Source organism: Acomys minous (assembly GCF_964271855.1).
Source record: "Acomys minous genome assembly, chromosome: 7".
NCBI lineage: Eukaryota > Metazoa > Chordata > Mammalia > Rodentia > Muridae > Acomys > Acomys minous.
Genome location: NC_140488.1, coordinates 91,450,242 through 91,463,082, shown reverse-complemented (window position 1 = coordinate 91,463,082; position 12,841 = coordinate 91,450,242). Strand labels below are relative to the sequence as shown.

The following is a 12,841-nucleotide window of genomic DNA, read 5'->3' as shown; positions in this document are numbered from 1 at the left end:
GCATTTGTGATATTGTTTGTTTTCACAAACAATAGTATCATGAATACTATAATCAAATCAACACCTTAACCCACTGATAGACTGTTTGGACTTGGTGGGGCTATTGAAGGACCAAGTTGGAGGAAAAAATGTTATTTGGGTTACAGTTTTGAAAGTTAAACCTTGCTCTGGGCCATTCCTTTCTTTCTCTTTCTAGTTTTGTCTTCTATGAGGTGAGTATTTAATTACAATATCCTTACATTGTGATGTCCTCCCTCTCTAAATGTCAGAATCAATGTCCCAAGGCAATAATGACTTGAAATATCTGAATCTATGGGCCAAAATAAATTTATCTTTAAAGAATCTGTTTCTCAGTCAGTCTGATCAACACACAAATCACTCTCAAAATAATGGATATTCAAATTGTGTGGATTCATTTTTAGTGAGGAGTCATTTGAATACGACAACAAACACTTTTTAATTCTAATTGACTGGCATTAAAGACTGTAAATAAAAAACAATACCTCATCTCTCCTAAGCCTCAAACCTCAGTTTCATCTGGGAAAAAAAGTATTACTTAATCCAAACAGATAAGATAAATATATTTAATATTTATTAATATGCAGATGGAGAGATTAACTTTGCATTTAAGAAAACCAGGGTTCAAATCCCCAAAACAACATGGCAATTTAAAATTCTCTCTAACTCATTCTAGGGGATCCAACAACCTTCCTGGCTTCCTCAGGTACCAGCCACACCCATTGTGCATAGACATGCTGGCAAGTTAAACACTCATACAAATAAAACATTAAATTAAAAATAATTATTAACATTTAACTGTTGGAATAACATTCTTTAAATATTTTCCTTTTTAAATTAGAACATTTTATCAACAAATTACACAGGTTTACAGAGCATGAATCAGCTTTTATAAACTCAAACTGGATAAAATCATATGAGATACACTTAAACCAAATGCATTCAAATTTCCTCAGGGATAGTCTAATTTCTAAAAGTTAAGGGATAATTCCTGACAAAAAAATTCAGAATTCATTATTCCAAAAATATCCTTTACACTGAGAACAACTTGAATTTGCTCATCCTTAAAGTGAAGCCTGTTACTTACACTCATTTTGGCAACAGTAATTTAGCTAAGTTCTTGTTATTCACTGTGATTCACTCTGTGGGTTATGTGGCCTCCTGCGTGTTTAATGAATGGTTGCTGTCAGAGTGAATGACATATCTTTTCGATCTCCTAAGCACCGTGGTAGTAAGCGGAAACAGACACACAGCACTTCTAAGAAGTTTGAAGACTTAGGAAGTGATGTATGGCAAAGGAGGAAGGTAGCATTTATCAACAATTTCAGAAACCGAGTCCAATGCACCATTTGAAATGTATGCCAGTCAACTACCAGTAAATATATATATAAGGACTTAATAAATCTGAAGTACTGTAGAAATGTTACTGATTAATATCATTATGAGATAAACTAGAGTTTGACACTGATCTTCTGTTTTCTTCCCAAATATGTTACATGTATTTTAAAAGGAACGCAAATTTAGCAGTAGTAAAATCTAGACCACAGAATACACTAAGTTTTTATAATCACATTCCAGGTTGAGATTCCATATTCTGAGTGAATATGAAATGACAGATAAAACAGTTTCTTACTAGAAGAGCCCACAAAGCTGGCATACATGTAAAGTGTTTCTCTTCCATCAATATGCATTTGTATTAATAATGGCTTTTATTTTCTGTGTTATCATGATTTCACAAATTGTCTTGTTGCAACCCTCAGGGGTAACTACTTCTATGTGATAGCAAAACAAATACTAAGAGAGGACAGCTTTCATTTGCAAACTGATTAGTCCAGACCATATAGCCCAACCATATTCAGTATCAGAAGTACTTATGTTCTAAGCCATTATCTAATTTAAATAAACACCCTGGCATCAAGCATCTAGAAGCAGCCTTTATACCTCATGAGCTTCTGACATTATTTAAACTAATCAATCCATACATGCTTATGTTGTCTCACCTGTTTGTTCTCCAGAATCCATAACAAACATTCCTGCTCACATTTTCTCCAACACCCTCTGCTTACTAAATAACTCTAGTCCATCCCCTATGTAGACCTGAGTACTGTCTTACACTTCCTATTTCTAGAAAGTGCATAACAAAAGCATCCTTTCAGAAAAGTTCTTCTTTACCTCCTTTCAAGTTTCTGATGGGGTTGAAGACCAAATAGGTTAGTTTCACAATTAAGCTTAGTTTTTTAGGGGTTAAGATGTTTTTAGGTCTAAATAGATGTTTTAAGTTGATAGAGATGATACTATGATAGATATTGATTTACATTCAGAATTTTAGACTCACCAAGATAGGAAAATGTTTTCTTCAAGATTTCCACATACAAATAACCAAAACACTATGAATGTAACATTAATATAATTTCTGATTATTTCATGGTTCTTCTTGCTCTATGTAGTTTAACGTATATATGTATACTAATATAAATGTATAAATAAAAATGAAAATAAATATTAATAAAAAAGAAAATATAATATTACCAATATATTCTTTTCAAACTTAACTGGAGGCATAGGTGTGTTGGTTATCATACATTTATGCATCACTACAGTTATGTGTCCAATAATTCTCAAGTTTTTCAAAGGAAATGGAGAAAATGGATCATGAAACTAATTTAGGAGACTCACACCCCATGTAATTTGATGTATAAAAAAGACAATAGTTTACATTGTTTGTTAAATGTAAAAATGATTGTCATCATTCAACAGAAATTCTAGCAATAAGGGAGTATATCCAAAGCAAAAAATTGTATTTATTGCTTTCCTTGATGCCCTATTTTTGTAATTAAATACTTACATTTGACAGAGGGTGCATGAGAACATCTGTGATCAGAATAATATTGATGATGGTAGTTAAAAAGTGCTTCTACTTTCTACTGTAATGAGTCAAACTGCTTAAATTTATATAATTAGGAAAAATCAAGGACGAATGTTTCAGTCAACAAATTGCCTGCTGCCCAAACTTGAAGATGTATGTTTAGAGCCCCATAAAAACTTGATATGACAGTGCTCATCTACAATACCAAATGTGAGGATTGGGGATGAATGCAGGCAAATTTCGAGGGCTCCCAGGGAAGCTAAATTTGTCAACAGTGAGCACCCAGCTTCTGTTTCAAAAATGAGGTAGATGGAACAGTGAAGTTGTTCAGAAATTATAATCAATTGCCATGAAAGCCTAACAACCTGAACCACTGATTTCAATCCTTAGAACTGAGGATGGAAGGAGAAAACCAACTCTAGAAATTTTCCTCTGAGCTTCTACAGGTCTTGCACATGCTGTCACAGTCATTATAAGTTATACATGCAGCTGTTCTGTTGTGTCAAAGAAAAATTTCCTATAATGCCAACTCTGACTAATAATCTTTCTACTCATTCTTCTGTGATGATACTTGAGCCATAAAAATAGGGAATATGATATAGATATTCCATGTAGGCTGACAAATAAAATTTTAAAAGAGGTATGGACTAATAGAGGGAGACTACTGACAGAGAACCCTGGTTTCTCTATACACATACACCTATATATGCGTTCACACATATATTATGCACATGCAAAGACACCTACACAATAGTTAGACTATGTTTAAAGGATTGCACGCACAAATACTTGGGGAGCAAAAATTAAAAGTATTCAGTTTACTGTTTTAAAATAAAATGTTCATATTTAGATAAAATTTTCTATATGATGTTACCATAGAAATTACATGAAATATATTTCAATTTTATACAGTAAGAAGTATAAAAGAAAGAGGATAACTTATATTTTCAGAATCTTAAGCATGACACAATTCCTTTCCCAGCACAGAAAAATGTGGAGCATTTCCATGGCCTATTTACATGAAGACCAGTTATAATGTAATTACATGCTTAGTGTTACCCCTGATGTAATGTAAGAGATAACAGGATCAACACTTGGCTTTCCTGCTTGTCTGTCCAGCACAGGATTCATGTCAGTTCGCAAAACAACAATAACAAGAAGATAGGGGGGATGGAGAATGAGGGGAGAAGGAGAGAGAGAGAGAGAGAGAGAGAGAGAGAGAGAGAGAGAGAGAGAGAGAGAGAGAGAGAGAGAGAGAGAGAGGAGTAGGGGAGGGAGGAAGGAAGGAAGGGAGGGAGGAAAGAAAAAGAAAACTAAATACCCAGTGTTTTCGTTTCATTGTTATTTTCTCACACTGATTTCACGTGAATGTATATGCATTTTTGTGTGTATGTTCTTGGTGTACTTCAAACCTTGTATTACATTTTTTCTGTGCCTGAATTCATTGTGTGTGTGTGTGTATGTGTGTGTGTGTGTGTGTGTGTGTGTGTGCATGCGCGTGCGCACACATGTGATAGGTAATCAAACTTAGTTTCACTTAGTTTGGTCAATTGATCAAACTGACAGAGAAAGCAAAAGAAATAAATCTACAGAATCTCATGATAAATGACAAAAGTTCTCAGTGAGATGTATTTGATCCTCATCATAGAGGTTCACACCATCGCTTTTCATAACAAGGCATCTCTTGAAACACTGCAGCTGTGAAGCCTAAGGGAAAGCCAAAGAATTTGTAGCATAACAAACATTCATAGATGAAGCCCTACTGCTGACATACTGATGGGCATGAAGAATGTTCACCATGGTCTTTGAGAACAAATGACTGGCTCCATGGAAAGACATTTATCATGGCATCATAGCAGTTATTTTCTGTGCTGATATGTAACATAATAGAATATTATACATGCTGAGGTCATATTTCTCTAAGAAAGAAATATACATAACAAAAGTCTTCTAATACAGAACTATAAAATCTGACTCATCTAGTATGTCAGCAAATATTGTAGGTGAAAACCGGAAAAAAAAAACTTCCACAAGATCAACTCACACATTAGTTGTTTTACGTAGACTAGAATACCACATGCTTTGTATTACAGACTTTACATAGGTGAGCTCATCTTATCACAACTCTGTAAATAATGATAATAACATCATTAATATTACAAATAGAAAGTGTGTTTGAGTACTTGCTATGTGACAAGTGGTAAGTATTTTACATTTATTAAGAGCTAGAAAGTTGGAATCAACCTGACAATGCTACAGAATTTATAAATAAGTGTCATCTAAAGGAAAAATAGAAGTAAAACTCTATAGCTCTTAATATTTGTTTTCAAGGAATAGCAGCAGGGTAGATAGGATTATATGTGAGCTATTAAAAATTCAATCACAGTCACCTTATGGAATTGGGGATTCCTTAGAAATATCCTCATTATGGGATAATTTATTTAGAACTGGGTAATTAACACAGAGAGTAAAAAATGACAAAACATCCAACCTTTAGGATCTCAATAATAAGGGTTTTCATTTTCATCTTGGTCATTTCCTGGTTGCTCTTGAGGAAGGCCCTTAAACACTATGTGATCATGTCTTTATTTGTGCAAATGGAATAAGTAATGAAATCGCCTAATGATGAACTCAAAATAATAGACAATGTGGAAAAGATGCCAAGGTAATTTTGAAAATAGGCTCATATTTAGCATATTTCTAAAGTTGGAAGTTGAAATATGCCCAGACTTTCTACAAGATACATGTGCCTGATGTTTTTTCCCTAGTTTCTCTAGTCTTATTTGATATTTTTATATAAATTTGATTATATAGTCTTTGAGAATTTAATTTTTATGAAACTCTAATTTACCAGCTCGGTTCCTATGAGACAGTTCTAAAACTTTCCTTCATTATGCTGTGGTGTTGTGGCTGCACTGGGAATGAATGCTTCCTGAATATTGAGGAAATGTTCCTTAAGCATTTAGTGACTAGTTCTTGAGTTTTCTTACTAAAGTGAATCATTTACAGGAAATCCTTTCAGCAAATTTGTTCTTTTCTTACATTTATCTGTTGTGACAGATTTCCCCTAAAATACAGCTGCCAGTTTGATCTTCATAGTGTGTCACCTGGAAGGGCATGAAATGCCTCTATCAGAAGTCAGCTGATCCAATAAAATGTCTTTGATTTTCATTTTCCAGCTGTTGTGCAAATTGGCTGTTCCTTGAGTGTATCAGAAGTAGTTTGTTTCATAGCAGAGAGCAAAAACATGAAAGTGATAGGTCAGATTATTTCTGAATACAAAAGGCATAAACTTAAGTCCACACATTTCTTCCTCTGAGAGGTAAAGGCAACTACTCCCCAAGTGTAACTTTGATTTGCTATTACACATAAGGGAATTTCTGGGAAATTTTCCTTTTCTAATTCCTTCTTCCTTTAAATTTTTTATTAAAGTTTTGTTGTTGTTGTTCTCAGTTTCTTGTCTCTGTGCAGAAAAGCAATCTTTTGCATCTTTAATTTAGATACATATATATGATATCTATTTTCTGTACTAAATTTATTGCTAGGGACCAAGGGCCATAGAAACAGGATGTCTAAGTTTGAAATACTTATTTAGTTCTGTCTTCTCAACTACATCAGTCTCTCCTGGTCAACATTTTAAAATTCTCTCCTCATTCAGCAATATTGTTACATGCTTCCAAATGAACTTCCTTTAATAAATTATTTATTTTAGAGGTTTTTTAATTAAACACTTTTTATTTTTTATTCATACATTCATATTATTAATCCACTTTTTAAACTCTTTATTTTTTTAGAGAAGATCATAAGTCAATTAGTTTATCTGTCTTTCATTTATCTATCTATCTATCTATCTATCTATCTATCTATCTATCTATCCATCATCTCTCTATCTACCTGCCTACCAAACTACCTACCTACCTATCTATCTAGCTAACTATCTAACTATCTATGGGAATTTGATATACAAGATCCAATTCACAAAACAGAGTGAGTTCGCAGAGGTAATTATGATTTGGATAAGAAAGACTGTTTGCCAAAGAGTTTGCTGACACCTAAAGATAGTGTATATCTCCAACTCTTACTTGGAATTAACCTTAATGAATCACAATAGAATCCCTAGTCTAATCTGGCCTTGGGTTTTCAGTGAACCTAAATGTTCCTGTTGCTCTTCATTCTCTGAGCTGGTTTTATTTATTCTGGCTCAAAATATCTCAATGGATCTAGCCATCTGGATTCTTACCGCAATTGTCAATCTATAACTCCAGAAAATAGTTAAATATAAATCCTCTGCTTCATCATAATTAAATACAATACATACTTATTTCAGCACCAGAAATAAGCAATCCACCTGCAATTTAATGAACTTAAAAGGACACATGAGGAAGTAAAATTATTTCAGTCTGGGATTTTAGTACATTTCGTAGCCTTTGGAAAGGGATCTTTCTTTCTAAATCTAAGTATTTAAAAATTCTTAATTACTTAATGCTGCCAGTACCCTGCAAATAAAGCTTAAATTCGGGACCAGGATGTCTATCAAGAGGTCTTGAAGTATTTTCATACTCCCATGGTACTACATTCTCTCTTGTTTCTCCAACGCATTTACAAAAAGCCTGCTTACCTCTGCCCTGTCTTGGCTTGTTAAAAAGAAGTATAAACAAAGCTAGCTGCCATTTGGTCTTTTAAACCACAGCTAGTCAATGAAACTAACAATCTCTACTAAGGTCATTTGAAGTTTCCTTTTTATGACAGGATTTTTTTTTCTCTCCTTCCCTTTAGTTCTGACGATTTCACACTTGAACTATTCATTTGAACATGATCGGCTCAAGCTGTTTTTTTGAATGGTGCCAGGTGGCATGACAGAGTGTGTGACATTTCTTTCATTAAAGAAAAAAATTATTTGTGCTGAGCCAGCAACACATCTATTCCAGACTCACAAAGCTGAATAGGCACAGAACAATTGGCTTGTCTAGAACAATCTGAGTCCAGTGACTCTGAATTAGACCTGCTCTCATTCTGGAAAGTAAGCCAACAAAGTCTGTTTGTGGCTGATAGTAAGTTTTATATTTGAAGAGGAATATGTATTTTCAGGCAACTGTTTGTTCCCTCTTTCTCTCCCTCTGTTTCTCTTTCTCTCATAGCAACTGTTAGTCATTTAAATAATCTTAAAGGCCATAATATCTTTTCTACAAACATTTAATTCTTACAATATTATTTTTGGATGCAGAGTATAGCTTGGTCCTTAATTGGTCAAAGGACTGGAATCACAACTGGATCTCTCTTTGTTTCTCTCTCTCCCTCTCTCTGGATGTTTGTATATATAGTGTATATGCTCATGTGGTTTTGTGTACATGTGTTTGAGCACAGATGTGCATATGGAGGCCAGAGGTCTATTTCAGGTGTCTTCCTTGGTTACTCTCCATCTGATTTCGCAGACAGGATGGCTAACTAAACTTAGAGCTAATTGCTAGACTGTATGACCAAGGAGTTCTTAATATCTGCCTGATTATGCACACTCTCTCATGCTCTAAAGTTATAAATATGCACTTACACATCCAACACTTATAAGGGTACTGGATGTCTGAACTCAGTTCCACATGCTTGTTTGATAGGCACTTTTCTGACCAAGTCATAACCCCAACAGAAGCTGCTTTTAATTCCTTGAGGTATAATTGTATTCTCAGAGAGATCCTAGGCCCTTGGAGTAGGCTCACATAGAACTGATTGACTTCTCATTAGAAATAGTCATGTGCTATCTATAAAATATAATCCCCTCCTGTGTGCTATCAGCATACACAAAATACTGATTCATTGTGATAGTCTGAGATTACTGACACTTGGTCTATGAGTCAGTAGAGGTTGAAGATTTCTGCCTTTTCACTACAATTCAAGCAATTTATGTCCTTTTAAATGTTGCCATACTTCACTTATTTGACTGTAATGTTTATTGAAATATTTTGGGATGTTTATTTGATGGCCTCCAGATTAGAATAATTGTTATTTGATTATAGATTTTTGGTGTTTATAAGAGCCTACACACTTGTTGAATTTGGACTTTTAAAAATTTAAAGCTCTGAAATAAATTTCAGATTACCAAGATTGAAACTAATAAATGTCAGGTATCCATGTTCTAAGAAAAGGTTCTTTTTAACTTCATTTCTCTTCCTGAATATTGAAAATGACAAAGAAGAAAACATAATCATGTATAATAATCAGACCTGTCAAATTTTGAGACAAGGTTTCTTTGGGTAGCCTGGGATATCTGGGAACTAGCTCTATACATCTGGATGACTTCAAACTCACAGAGAGCCTTTGCCTCCTGACGGCTGGGATTAAAGGCATATGCCTCCACATCTAACCCCCATTAATATTACTTTAACATGAAAGTTACAGTTATATTTGACACTAATGTCTAATCCCATACTTCATAATATTTACCTGAACTTGTTCTGGTTAAACTTTCTCCAGTCTTAAATGTTTGCCTCTATCAAGAGAGTGTTCAAAGTAGCTTCCAAGTCCCCTTTTCTCTCTGCTCAGCCATCTTGGCAGCTACTTTCCATTGGCATTTATCCTGCATGTAAAGAAAGAAGATGATGGTTGTAAACAACAAAAACAATTATTGGAGTAAATAATCTGTCAAGACCAACTCATTATAAAAAACATGAAAAATATGCTATAGCTTTTGAGTAAAAACAAAATAAATTAAGCAGACTAGGCAAAATAAAATTGGTCAACATCACCAAAAGTTGATCAACTTGGAAGGAACTAAAAGTAGAGTACAACGCCTTGTTGGCAAATACATCGTCTATTTTTGAAGTGGCAATAATACTGAATTGGTCATAGTGTGTGGAAAATATTTTATCGATCAAAGTGTTTATTATATCATCAAAAGTATAGAGTACAGAGTAGTGAAAGAAAATTATGAAAAAAAATTTAATCAGCGTGGCCATCTCAATTTTTTAAATGTCATATTGTGTTACATCTCTGCTCAACAACCTCCTTTCAAACCTCATGTTTTCTTAGCATATTTGATGTACTAAGAGTTTTGACAGGCTGCTGCCCCTCCCCAAGCCCATGAGTGGACCAAGAGCCACTACTCAGTCCCTGTTGTGTGAGAGGCGGGATCACACGAAATAAATCATAATGAGTTATGCAGAAAAACTCAATGAAATAACCAAATATTAATGGACTGAAAAGCTCAATAACTTACATGTTCAACAAGCAGACATTAACTGTCTCATCATGAACTATCTAGTTACAGAGAGATTTAAGGGAGCAGCAGAGAGGTTTCAGATGAAGTCTGGGATTGAACTAAGTGTTGACCTAGAAAGACCAGTGAATCAAGATTCAGGAGATGACTCTGAAGCCTTGATCAACACCCTCTACCCAGAGCTCATGGATACAAACCAGTATACTTACTTCCACCTTCAGCAACAGCCCTTGATTGAGCTTATTCGTCAGCATGAGACAGAAACAGCTTTGAAGTTTGCCTAGACACAACTGGCAGAGCAGGGAGAGGAAAGCAGAGAGTGCCTCACAGAAATGGAGTGTACATTGGCCTTGCTGGCCTTCAACAGCCTTGAGGAGTTGCCTTTTGGAGACTTCCTCCACATGATACAGACAAAAGGTGTGGAGTGAAATTAATCAGGCTGATCTGGGTTATGAAAATTGAGAGTCCACACCCAAGCTGGCAAAATACTGAAACTGCTACTTTGAGCTCAGAATGAGCTAGAACAGAAGAAAGTAAAATATCCCAAAATGATAGACCTCAGCAAAGGTGTGATTGAGGAGCCCAGGTACAGCCCAGCATTGTCAACCAGCACAGGACTCATTCTCCTACAGCTGTGAATGGCAGATTGTTGCTGCAGTAGAAAACATTTTCCCACTGTATTTTTTCTTTGGCCTCCATTGTTTAAAAATGGAAAGGGGCTTTTAAAAACACTGACAATCGCATGACAGAAGACACCACTTCTGCTATCCCTGTGTCCTGAGGACTGTGCATACTGCTGTTGACTGTTTCAGTTCTCCAGTACTGCTGGGCTCTACGAGATCTGGCTGCACTGCTGGGGCATGTCATTTCAGCTGAAAGCCTCACACTCTCAGAATATGAAAAGCACTGATGATCTTTTGTTATCTGCTAGTGTGCAGGCAGGCAGTGTTTTATTTTCCTAGGTCATACTTGGCCTTCTTCAATTTTTCTTTAATCATTTTCTTTTAATTTTTCTCCCTCTTTTTGTTCCTTCATAGGAAAGAATATATAAATTTGTAAATCTTAATTCAAAGATTATGTGTGGGTATTAAGTTTGATTTGGTTCTTTGCCATTTGGTTTGGATTGTGTGGCTTTTGGGAGGGGATATGTATGTGTGAGAGAGATGAGGCTTTTATTTTTTTTTTAAATATATTTTTGGTGCTGTAAAAAAAGGAGTTTTTACAGAGTAGAAGAGATCAAATGTTGATATATTTAACTGAAAATACAAGAAAGAGTGTATTAGAGGACATACTTTAAAAAATGGATATATATTTTTCTTTTTTTGTTTGTTTACTGAACGTAGATTCTTTTCTCATATAACAAATTCTGATCACAATTTCCCTTCCTTTTACCCCCTCCCCCTAGTATATCTCCACCCCTCACAGAGAGTCACCTACCTCTGTCTCCCGCGTATTGGTATTAAAGGCATGTACTACTACATCCAGCCTCCATTAATATTACTTGAATGTGAATGTTCTGGTTATATTTGACATTATTGTCACTTATCTGGATCTACTCCCTTTCTATCTTTCATTATAAAAAAACAGATTTCTAAGAGTTAATAATAAAGTGTAAAATGATAAAACAAAACATATTACATCAAATGTGGAAAAGACAAGCCAACAGAAGGAAGCAAACCCAAGAGAAGGGACAAGAATCAAATACTACACTAAAATATTCACATAAAAACACTAAACTGGAAGCCATAATATATGTGGAGGGCCTGGTGCAGACCAACGCAGACCCTGTGCATGCTGCTTCAGTCTCTTTGGGTCCATATGAGTTTTGCTCATGTTGATTTAGAATCACTTATTTTTCTAATTTCATACATCCCTTCCAAATTACAATGTCTTCTCCTTCTCCTTCTCCTTCTTTTTTGTCTTCTTCTTCCTTCTGTGTTCCTGAGACCTGAGGAGAGGATTTTGATAGAGACATCCCATTTATGGCAGAGTGTTACAATGTTTTTCATTCTCTGTATAACGTCTGGCTCTGGGTCTCTGAATTTGTTCCCATCTCTGATGATGGCTAAAAAAGGCACTGATCTATGAGGGTTGCAAAATGTCATTAGGAGTCACTTTTATCACTATGCTTTTGTTTATGTTGCTTGGTTTTGTTTCTGTTTCTTTGAGACCAATAGATATAGCTTTGCTCTATGTCTCTGGGATATCTGGTCTCTGTTTAGTGATCAGCCAAGTAGTGTCAGCTATGGGCTCTATCTCATGGAGTAGACCTTAAATCAAATCTGTTATTGTTTGGTTACTCCTACAAGATTGTCATCATCATCCAAGCATATCTTACAGACAGGACATCACTTTAGGTCAAATGACTTGTGGCTGGTTTGATGATTATGTTTATCTTTTGGTACAGGATACCTTCCTATACCAAAACTGCTAGCATGTTTCTTATTAGCTGATGAGAAATTTAGATTAAACAAAAAACAAACAAATTCAATTGGCAACTGATGCAGTGCTTCTACTGAAGGATAAAATGATTACATTTTCTATAAAGAAAAGTTTGGTAAATGATCAAGTCATTGGAAAGATTTTTCTTTAGACCATTGTCAATACAACTTTGAAAGTGTCCTATATTTACTATTTTTGTCTATTTTGGAGAACGTTTCTAATATTAGCAGAGCTAAATGCTAAGATCAAACTATTTACTGAAGTGCTTTTTAAAATACAAGTTTTCAATAACAAAGACATTCTAAAAG

At 34.9% G+C, this 12,841-nt stretch overlaps 1 pseudogene across 1 annotated transcript; it reads left to right on the top strand.

Annotated features, from left to right (window-relative positions):
* The first annotated feature begins 10,024 nt into the window (after window positions 1-10,024).
* Window positions 10,025-10,729, top strand: LOC311602020 (glucose-induced degradation protein 8 homolog; annotated as a pseudogene). The gene has a single exon. The product of its transcript is annotated as a glucose-induced degradation protein 8 homolog (transcript).
* Window positions 10,730-12,841: the final 2,112 nt, after the last annotated feature.